Here is a 9,701-nt window from a genome sequence, read left to right as displayed (position 1 = left end):
GACTGGACGTAGGTTGTTGTGGAACAACCGAACCAGGATAAATCTCTGTGTCTTCTTCTCTAACTCTCTCTCTTTAATTTTCTATATTGCTAACTTTGCATGCCTCAAAATTTAATTTCCGCTGTGCGCTTGATACAGATTAATTTGGTAACGAAAACTGATATATTTTCTTTATTGCGAGGTCACTGATACCAACAATTGGTATCAGAGCCAACTTCTTGAGAGGTAAAACTTATAAGAAGATGGCCTCAACTGACGTTCTGGGAGAAGGCGCTTCGTTAGCACAACCACCAGCTTTCAACGGTACAGCCTACATGTACTGGAAGCAAAGAATGCTCATATTTCTGGAAGCAAGTGGCATAGATATCCTTGATGCTGTTGAAAACGGTCCGTACATTCCCAAGATTGCAGGAACTGACAACTCAATGATTATCAAGCCTAGAGCCGACTGGTCAGATGATGACAAGAAGAAGGTTGGTTTCAATGCGAAGGCTAAGAACATCATCACGTCCGCCCTATGTGCAGAAGAGTTCTTTAGAGTGTCCAATTGCAAGTCAGCAAAAGAGATGTGGGACATCCTCCAAGAAACTCACGAAGGTACTACTGATGTTAAGAGAGCTCGTGTGAATACGCTCATGCACGAATATGAATTATTTAGCATGAAGAAAGAAGAGTCAATCAGCGATTTGCAAACCAGATTCACACACATAGTCAACAACCTGCATGCACTAGGAAAAGATGTGGATAATGAACAGCAGATTGGAAAGATCATGAGATGTTTAACCAGAGAATGGCAGCCAAAGATAACAGCCATAGCTGAGTCTAGAGATCTTGCAAAGATGACGACAGCAACACTATTTGGAAAGTTAAGGGAACATGAAATGGAATTACAACGACTGGATGAATCCGAAATGGAAAGTAGGAAAAAGAAAGGTTTATCTCTGAAGGTTCAAGCAAATCAGTCAAAAATTGAATCCGATAGCTGCTCAAATGAATCCAGCAGTGACAATGAAGAACCAGAAATCGGACTGCTTGTCAAGAAATTTAAGAAATTTCTGAAGAAGAAAGATAACAAATTCAGAAAACCATCCAGCTCCAAGACTAGCGACAACAAGCAAATTACATGTTATGAATGTGGGAAGACTGGTCACATAAAGTCAGAATGCTACAAATTGCAGAACAAAAATAAAGCTGCAAAATCAAAAGGCAAAGAACCAGTCACCAAAACAAAGAAGGCGTATATTGCTTGGAACGATAATGATGAATCCTCTGCCTCTTCGGATGAAGAAGAAGCCAATATGTGTCTCATGGCAAATTCAGATTCAGAATCGGAAAAAGAGGTTAGTTCACAATTTAATCCAACATATGATGAACTTCAAGAAGCTTTCAATGAATTGCATGATGATTATGTGAACTCCATAAAACAGTTGTTAAGCACAAAGAAAATGCTTGAACAAGTGAATGTTGAGCATAAAGAAATTGAAAATTTATGTGAACAACTGAAAAAGGATTCACAAGAAAAATCTGCAAAGTGCATTGAACTTGAACATACAGTTACATCATTAAAATCTGATTTGTTAAAGTTTGCTAATAGTAAAGATAAACTGAATGACATACTTAGCAATCAGAGACATGTTCATGAAAAATCTGGTTTAGGATATACACCAAACATGCATGTTAAAAGGAATACAGGTAAAACTTTTCAGGAACATGCCACCAAAGCGATTGACAAGTCGATTGATATCAAATAGCTGAGCCACTGTTTTGAAAATAATCGATTGGCAAATCGATTGATATTAAAACTGAATCACTATTTTGAATCACATCGATTGACAAATCGATTGACATCAAAAACCTGAGCCACTGTTTTGAAAACAATCGATTGGCAAATCGATTGAAATAAACTTGTTGAAAACACAGTGAACTCTGAGATTGTGACCAAATCGACTCCGTGGTTTTATACATCGACTCTGAAGTTTGGCAAATCGATTGAGTAATCGATTGAAAATAGTTTTATTAAAACAGTTTCCCAGAAATCGATTAGGCAATCGATTTATACAGGTCTGGACATGTTCTGCTGAAAAGTGTTGTTTTAAAGAATCGATTGGTAAATCGATTAGCTTGTATAGTTTCAAGATTAAAGAAAACCAAGATCGCGATAATCGATTGTCAAATCGATTTAGCACCTTTTATAACTTTACAAAATCGATTGGGAAATCGATTTCGTAAGTGGTTTTTTAGAAACTATATAAGATATCTTTCAATCTTTATTCTAACAACTTTTACATAACATTTCATAACTTTCATAATTTCTCACAACGCTCTTAGCTGTTCATAACAACAAACTAACAACTTCATAATTGTGATTACAGATCTCAATACAGTTTGTTGACAATCTAAGAGAAATGATAATGTGCTCAAGAACAATCCATGAATATCCAGATTTGTGAAGAGCAACATTCATAAAGATTGAAGACCCTTTTGTTTTACAATCTTTTATTCTTTCTGTAATAATTCTTTGAACGAAATAGAACGCAAGAAAAGCCAGCTCGAAACTGGTGGCTACTTTCTTGGTTGAGAGGGCTCAACAAGAAAGAGTCGCACTTTGATTCTGTGATAGGCTGCTGAGTGTCTTCAAGGATCAGAGGGTATTCAATAGGAAAGATATAATTAGAGATTGATAGGTTTCAGGGAGGAAACTGGAAAATCTTTGTAATTGATTCTTTCTATTGAAGGAGAAGAAAATCTGAAATCCGATTGGATTTTCAGGACTGGACGTAGGTTGTTGTGGAACAACCGAACCAGGATAAATCTCTGTGTCTTCTTCTCTCTCTCTCTTTAATTTTCTATATTGCTAACTTTGCATGCCTCAAAATTTAATTTCCGCTGTGCGCTTGATACTGATTAATTTGGTAAAGAAAACTGATATATTTTCTTTATTGCGAGGTCACTGATACCAACAACTAAAACAATTAATCAATGGTGATTTTCTTTGCATCAAAATTTCTCAAGAAGAATATGAACCGGAGTCTAGATAAGTGCAAGAACAATGTTCATGGAAGTTTGGTAATTAATAAGGGTGATAAGCCTTTGACATAATGTGACTTTACACATAAGCTATCACAAATATGGATACTCTTAGGACAATAAAAACATAATCTCATTGTAAAAGGGTTTCTTCGAGTTATAGTTCTCTTTCGTGGAGGACATGAGGAAACTGTGCTCAATCGGAACTTGGAATCTCAAACTTGGGATCTTGTTGCTTTCTAAATGGTTTGCGAACTAGGGGTGGGCATATTGGTCCGACCCGTTCAAAACCCGCAAGGAAAAGAATGCTAACAAGCAAATTTGGATGGCCTTACGAGTCTACGGGTGTTCACTTGCAGTTTCAAATTGATATACATGGGCGAGTTCAGCTTTGAAAACTGAATTCAGCAAAATTCGAGCTCAATTGTGAATTAGAGTTGTTTGATTTTTTTTCTTTTGAAAACAACATAGTTCTTGAAGGTAGGGTTAAACTCAACCTAGTTATTTCCTCAAATGTACTTTCTCAACTTAGCTTCACCCACTCTCTCTGCGGAAACCATGTTAACGAAAACACCTTTCTCCATCCCACAACTCAACATTCAAGATTGCACAATCAAAGCAATACGCTAATGGAAGCAATCAATTTGGTGTAAAGATCTAGAATTAAATCCGTTTCATTATATTCATGCCTTCGTTATACTCACGCCTTCTCTTGATTATGTTCAACCAAGTTGGTTTTATACTTGTAGTTTTAGTGTTAATTTTAAGACCCTTAATTTCAAATTCTAATTTATGCAATTTTAAAGTATTTTGTGTTAAATTGTTTAGGCATTTAGGCCAATTTTATTTTATTTGTGAATTAAGTACCAAAAATATATTTTGTTAAAGTTTGTAATATGTTTAATATATATATATATATATATATTGAGACTCGATTAAAATTAATTATCGAAGAATAATTTAATTATGTTATGAAGAATTTAATACCTAGCAGTTGTTTTAAAAAAATGGCACTTGTTGCTGAAAAATTTATCTGTCAATTGAGTTACGACGAGAGTCGATATTTTTATCGAATTAGATTGAGATGTGAGTGAAGTAATGTGTAAGAGTATTAGATATTTATTTGGTAATTTGGTTATAATTATATATATATATATATATCTGTGTGGGAAAACCCTAATAACGTTGTGCTCAACAATCCATGTCAATTACATGATGAATAGCCAAAGGCGGAAGCGTACCTGTGGGAATTGCCATTAATGAAATCCTGCGATGATGATGATAGAGCCAATGGGTTGGGTGATCTTCCTCAGCAAAACACCCTGAAGACCTTGCTCTCTTGATGGGGATAGAGAGAACCAGAGAGTTTTCTCCTTTAGGGTTTTGAAACTGAATAGTCTTGTTGTGTTTGCCTTGGGGACCATTACCCCTATATATAACTATTATTAGTTATATCCCAAATTGCAGTATTTCCAATTCAGCCCCTCATTAAATTAGAAACTGCCTGGTATCTACACTATTAATTTTCATAACTATTATGCTCTTTAGCCATAAACTATTATATTTTATTTGACCCCTAGTTTATTGGCTAATTTTATAATTACCCTAACACACTTTATTAATTAATTACATATGTGACCCATAAATCTTACAATCTCCCACTGGTCACACATGTATCCTTAGGAGTGTGTTAGACTTTATGACGTCAAAAATGTCATTATAATTATCTTGAGTATAATCTAAATTGTCCCGTCCATTAATCATATCAGCACATGGAACCAAAGAGGCTTTCGTCATAATAAGCATAACTAAACCCATCAATGATCACCCGTACTGACACAACTAAATGACATAGACCCATTATGAAAAGTGTAGCATGAAAATTACATGAAGTTGGTCAATGCATGTCAATTTTCAACTGGTCCTACTTTATCGAATGAGATCATACCATAACTTAAATGTACAAAGTAACCAAAAACTGAATACTTTAAACTTTATTTCTGATCAGAAAGTCCAAATACAATGTATTTGTACTTTACAATTAAACATAGAACATGAATTACATAATGGACGAAACTCCCACTAAAATCAAGATTCCTCAAGCTGTAGCACACTCATGTGAGCAGTGTGCTCATGAAAGACCTTGGGTGGTAGACCTTTAGTGAGTGGATCCGCAATCATGGAGTTTGTCCTTAAGTGTTCTATGGATATCTGTCCACTTTGTACCTTCTCTTTAACAACTAGGAACTTAATGTCAATGTGCTTTGACTTGGTTGAGCTCCTATTATTGTTAGAATACAGGACTGCTGATCTATTGTCACAATACAACTTGAGTGGTCTTTCAATCCCTTCAACTATTTGCAGCCCTGTGACAAAATTTCTCAGCCAAATGCCCTGGTCAGATGCCTCATGAATTGCTACGAATTCTGCTGCCATGGTTGATGAGGCAGTAAGACCTTGCTTGGCACTACGCCAAGAAACTGCTCCACCAGCTAACAGAAAGACATAGCCTGAAGTTGATCTTAAGCTGTCTTGGCATCCCGCAAAATCCGAGTCAGAGTACCCAGTGATCTCTAACTGGTCTGACCTCCTATATGTGAGCATGTAGTTTCTTGTTCTCTTCAAATATCTCATGACCCTCTTGGCTGCTTTCCAATGGTCAAGACCTGGATTGCTTAAATATCTGCCTAAAATCCCTACTATGAACGCTATGTCTGGACGCGTACATACTTGGGCATACATAAGACTCCCTACAGCTGAAGCATAAGGGATCTTTTGCATTTCTTGAATTTCCAAACTTCCCTTAGGGCACTGTTTGAGACTAAACTTGTCTCCCTTAGCAACTGGGGTGTCCCCTGGTTTGCAATCCTGTAACCCAAACCTTTTGAGAACCTTATCGATATAGCTCTTTTGTGACAATCCAAGAATACCTCGAGATCTGTCTCGGTGTATCTGAATTCCTAATACAAAAGAGGCGTCACCAAGATCTTTCATCTCAAAATGCTTTGATAGAAATTTCTTAGTTTCGTGCAACATGCCTATATCGTTAGTGGCAAGCAGTATGTCATCAACATACAAGACCAGGAAAATATGTCTGCTCCCACTGAACTTATGATACACACAATCATCAACTGTATTCATCTCAAAACCAAATGAGAGAATTACTTGATGAAATTTATGGTACCATTGACGAGAAGCTTGTTTTAGCCCATAAATGGATTTTCTTAGTTTGCACACCATATTCTTTGGGTCTCCCAACACAAAGTTTTCTGGCTGCACCATATAGATCGTCTCATCAATGTCGCCATTGAGAAAAGCTGTTTTTACATCCATTTGATGAAGCTCCAAATTAAAGTGAGCAACAAGAGCCATGATTATTCTTAAAGAGTCCTTCGATGAAACCGGAGAGAAAGTCTCTTTATAATCAATCCCTTCCTTTTGAGTATAACCCTTAGCTACAAGACGTGCCTTATATCTCTCCACATTACCATTGGAATCCCGCTTGGTTTTAAAAATCCATTTGCAACCAATGGGTTTCTTTCCTTCAGGTAATGGGATAAGTTCCCAAACTGAATTGTCTTGCATAGACTTGTACTCCTCATTCATTGCTTCGATCCACTTATCTGAACGAGAATCTTGCATGGCTTGATGAAAGTTGACTGGGTCGTCTTCCGTCATGCCAACATTTTCCTCTACCTCATTGATAAATACTACATAATCATCCGAAATAGCATTTTTCCTTTCTCTAGTGGATCTCCGCAATGGAGCTGGCTCTTGAGGCACTTGTTCTTGAGGATCTTGAATTTGATCTGGATTTTGTTCTTCCTGAACAACCAGATCATCTTGAGTTTGTTCAATAATGGGAAAGTCAATTGGTGGAAGAATCAGTTCTGGAATTGTTACCGATTCTTCCTCAAAGACAAAATCTTTAACCTTAATCTTCCCCCCAAACTCAATATCCTCAAAGAACGTTGCCGTTCCCGTCTCAAAAATTGTTCTCAAATTAGGATCATAAAATTTATAGCCCCTTGATTTTTCTGAGTACCCTATAAAATAGCTGCTAATTGTTCGGGGTTCAAATTTCTTTTCATTCGGCCTATAAGGCCTTGCCTCAGCTGGACATCCCCAAACATGAAAGTGCTTCAGGCTAGGCTTACGCCCAATCCAAAGCTCATAAGGTGTTTTAGCCGCTGCCTTAGTTGGTACTCTATTAAGAATGTATGCTGCTGTTTTTAATGCCTCTCCCCAGAGTGACTCTGGCAAGGTGGAATGACAAATCATACTCCTTACCATATCCTTAAGAGTCCTGTTTCGTCTTTCAGCTACACCATTCATGCTGGGTGACCCCGGCATAGTGTATTGTGGGACGATTCCACATTCCTCTAGGTATTTGGCAAATGGTCCCGGACGTTGTTCACCTGAACCGTCATATCTGCCGTAGTATTCACCACCACGATCAGATTTGACCTTTTTAATTCTTTTATTAAGTTGATTCTCAACTCCTGCCTTAAAGGATTTGAACACGTCTATTGATTGGGACTTTTCGTGAATTAGGTAAAGGTAGGCATATCTAGAATAATCGTCTATGAATGATATAAAATATTGTTGACCATTCCAAGAAGGAGTTGGAAATGGCCCACAGATGTCCGTATGTAACAATTCTAAGACGTATGTAGCTCTATATGCGCCTAATTTCTTATCTTTAGTCTATTTTCCTTTAATGCAGGCTACACAAATGTTAAAGTCTGTGAAGTCAATGGAATCTAAAATTTCATCTGACACAAGTCGTTCAATTCTATTTCTAGAGATGTGACCTAGACGCTTGTGCCAAAGCACTCCTGAATTGAAATTGTCAATTTTCCGCTTAGTACCACGTGATTCCACATTCAAGGTTTCATTATAGTTAGCCACAGTTTCCAACAAATAAAGATTATCATAACCAGAAAGTAAACCGGTTCCAACAACATTCGAATTTAAAGACAAAGTAAATTCTTTATTCCCGAATGAACAATAATATCCTGATTTGTCCAAATAAGAAATAGAGATCAAATTCCGTCTAAATGACGGTACAACAAAAGTGTCTTTTAAATCCAAATAATGACCGGAACTTAATAATAATCTAAATTTTCCTATGGCTTCAACTTCTACCTTCTTCCCATCTCCTACATAGATGCATCTTTCAGTATCACTAGGCTTTCGGAAGTTCAGGCAACCCTGCATTGAAACACTGATGTTAGTAGTTGCACCAGAGTCTAACCACCAAGTGTTTCCAGGTACTGAAGCTAAATTAACCTCAGAACAGACCAAAGACAGAATCATACCTTTCTTAACACGCCAAGCGTGATATTTGGCACAATCCTTCTTCACGTGTCCAGAACTCCTGCAGAAGAAGCAGTTGTTATCCTTAGTCTGCTTCTTTTGTTCTGGACCCTTAGCAGCAGCTTTGTTCTTGGGCTCCTCAATTCTTTTCCTTTTGCCCTTGTCTTTAGAGATGCTAGTAAAGTGAGCACTTTCAGTCCTATCTTGCTTCAGCCTGTCCTCTTCTTGCACACATAATGAAATGAGCTCATTAAGAGTCCATTTCTCCTTTTGACAATTATAAGTCACCTTAAACTGACTGAATTGCGAAGGAAGAGACAGCAATACTAAATGAATGAGTAAGTCATCTGACAACTCAAGCTTTAGTCCTTTAAGCTTAGAAGCAATGTTGTACATCATCATAATGTGCTCTCTTATATTTCCCTTGCCTTGATACTTCATGGAAATTAAATTCTGAAGCAAAGAACTTGTTTCAGCCTTATCACTTTTTTCAAAGCGTTTTTCCATCTCAACAAGGAAATTTTTAGCTGTAACTATCTCATCTGAGACAACACCTCTAAAGACCTTAGGAATGCCACGCTTTATGATCATAAGACTTATGCGATTTGAGCGATCCCATTTCTCATACTCTAATTTTTCTTCAGAAGAACTAGAGTCCTTAGGAGTAGAGAGTCGATCAATTCTTAATGCAAGGTCTAGATCCATGCAACCAAGAACAATCAGAATGTTCTCTTCCCATTCCTTAAAATTTGTCCCATTAAGGACAGGAATAGAACTCAAATTTGCAGATATGGAAGCAATAGATGTTGTGAGTTAAATAAAGAACGAAACTTAGAAACTCACATTTTAAGAAAACAAATCAATAAATAAATAACTACATATGCTCAAATCATGGAATTTAACCCATCTCAAGATACCCGGTGCACCATTGATGTCAAGTCTTTGGACAGTAACACCAACTGCTAGTGGTACTCTTGTTGCAACGATCAAATGTTGACAATAAGACATGTCAAACAATAAACCTTCCTTTGGGCCGATTTACTGCTCACATGTATACCAAATAATTGTCACGCATTTATCATCGCAGGTGTATATGTGATTATGCCAAATATTAACCTTCCTTTGGGCCGGTCATTACTCGCATGAATAAATATATACACAGCCATTTGACACTCTTCACGAGCAATTTAGACAAGAGAGGTCACTTTGGCGACATCAAGTTTCAATTAACTTATTCAAAATGTCAAACTTGACTTGAACATATATTTATTATATCCAAATAAAACAATAAAAAAAAAAAAATTTATATCCAAATAAAACAATATTAAAAAAATTTATTTTTCACTAATATAAAC

This window comes from Cicer arietinum, chromosome 5 (genome assembly GCF_000331145.2).
Source record: "Cicer arietinum cultivar CDC Frontier isolate Library 1 chromosome 5, Cicar.CDCFrontier_v2.0, whole genome shotgun sequence".
Classification (NCBI taxonomy): domain Eukaryota; kingdom Viridiplantae; phylum Streptophyta; class Magnoliopsida; order Fabales; family Fabaceae; genus Cicer; species Cicer arietinum.
The sequence above is the reverse complement of the archived record's forward strand: the minus strand, read 5'-3'. Positions refer to the sequence as shown.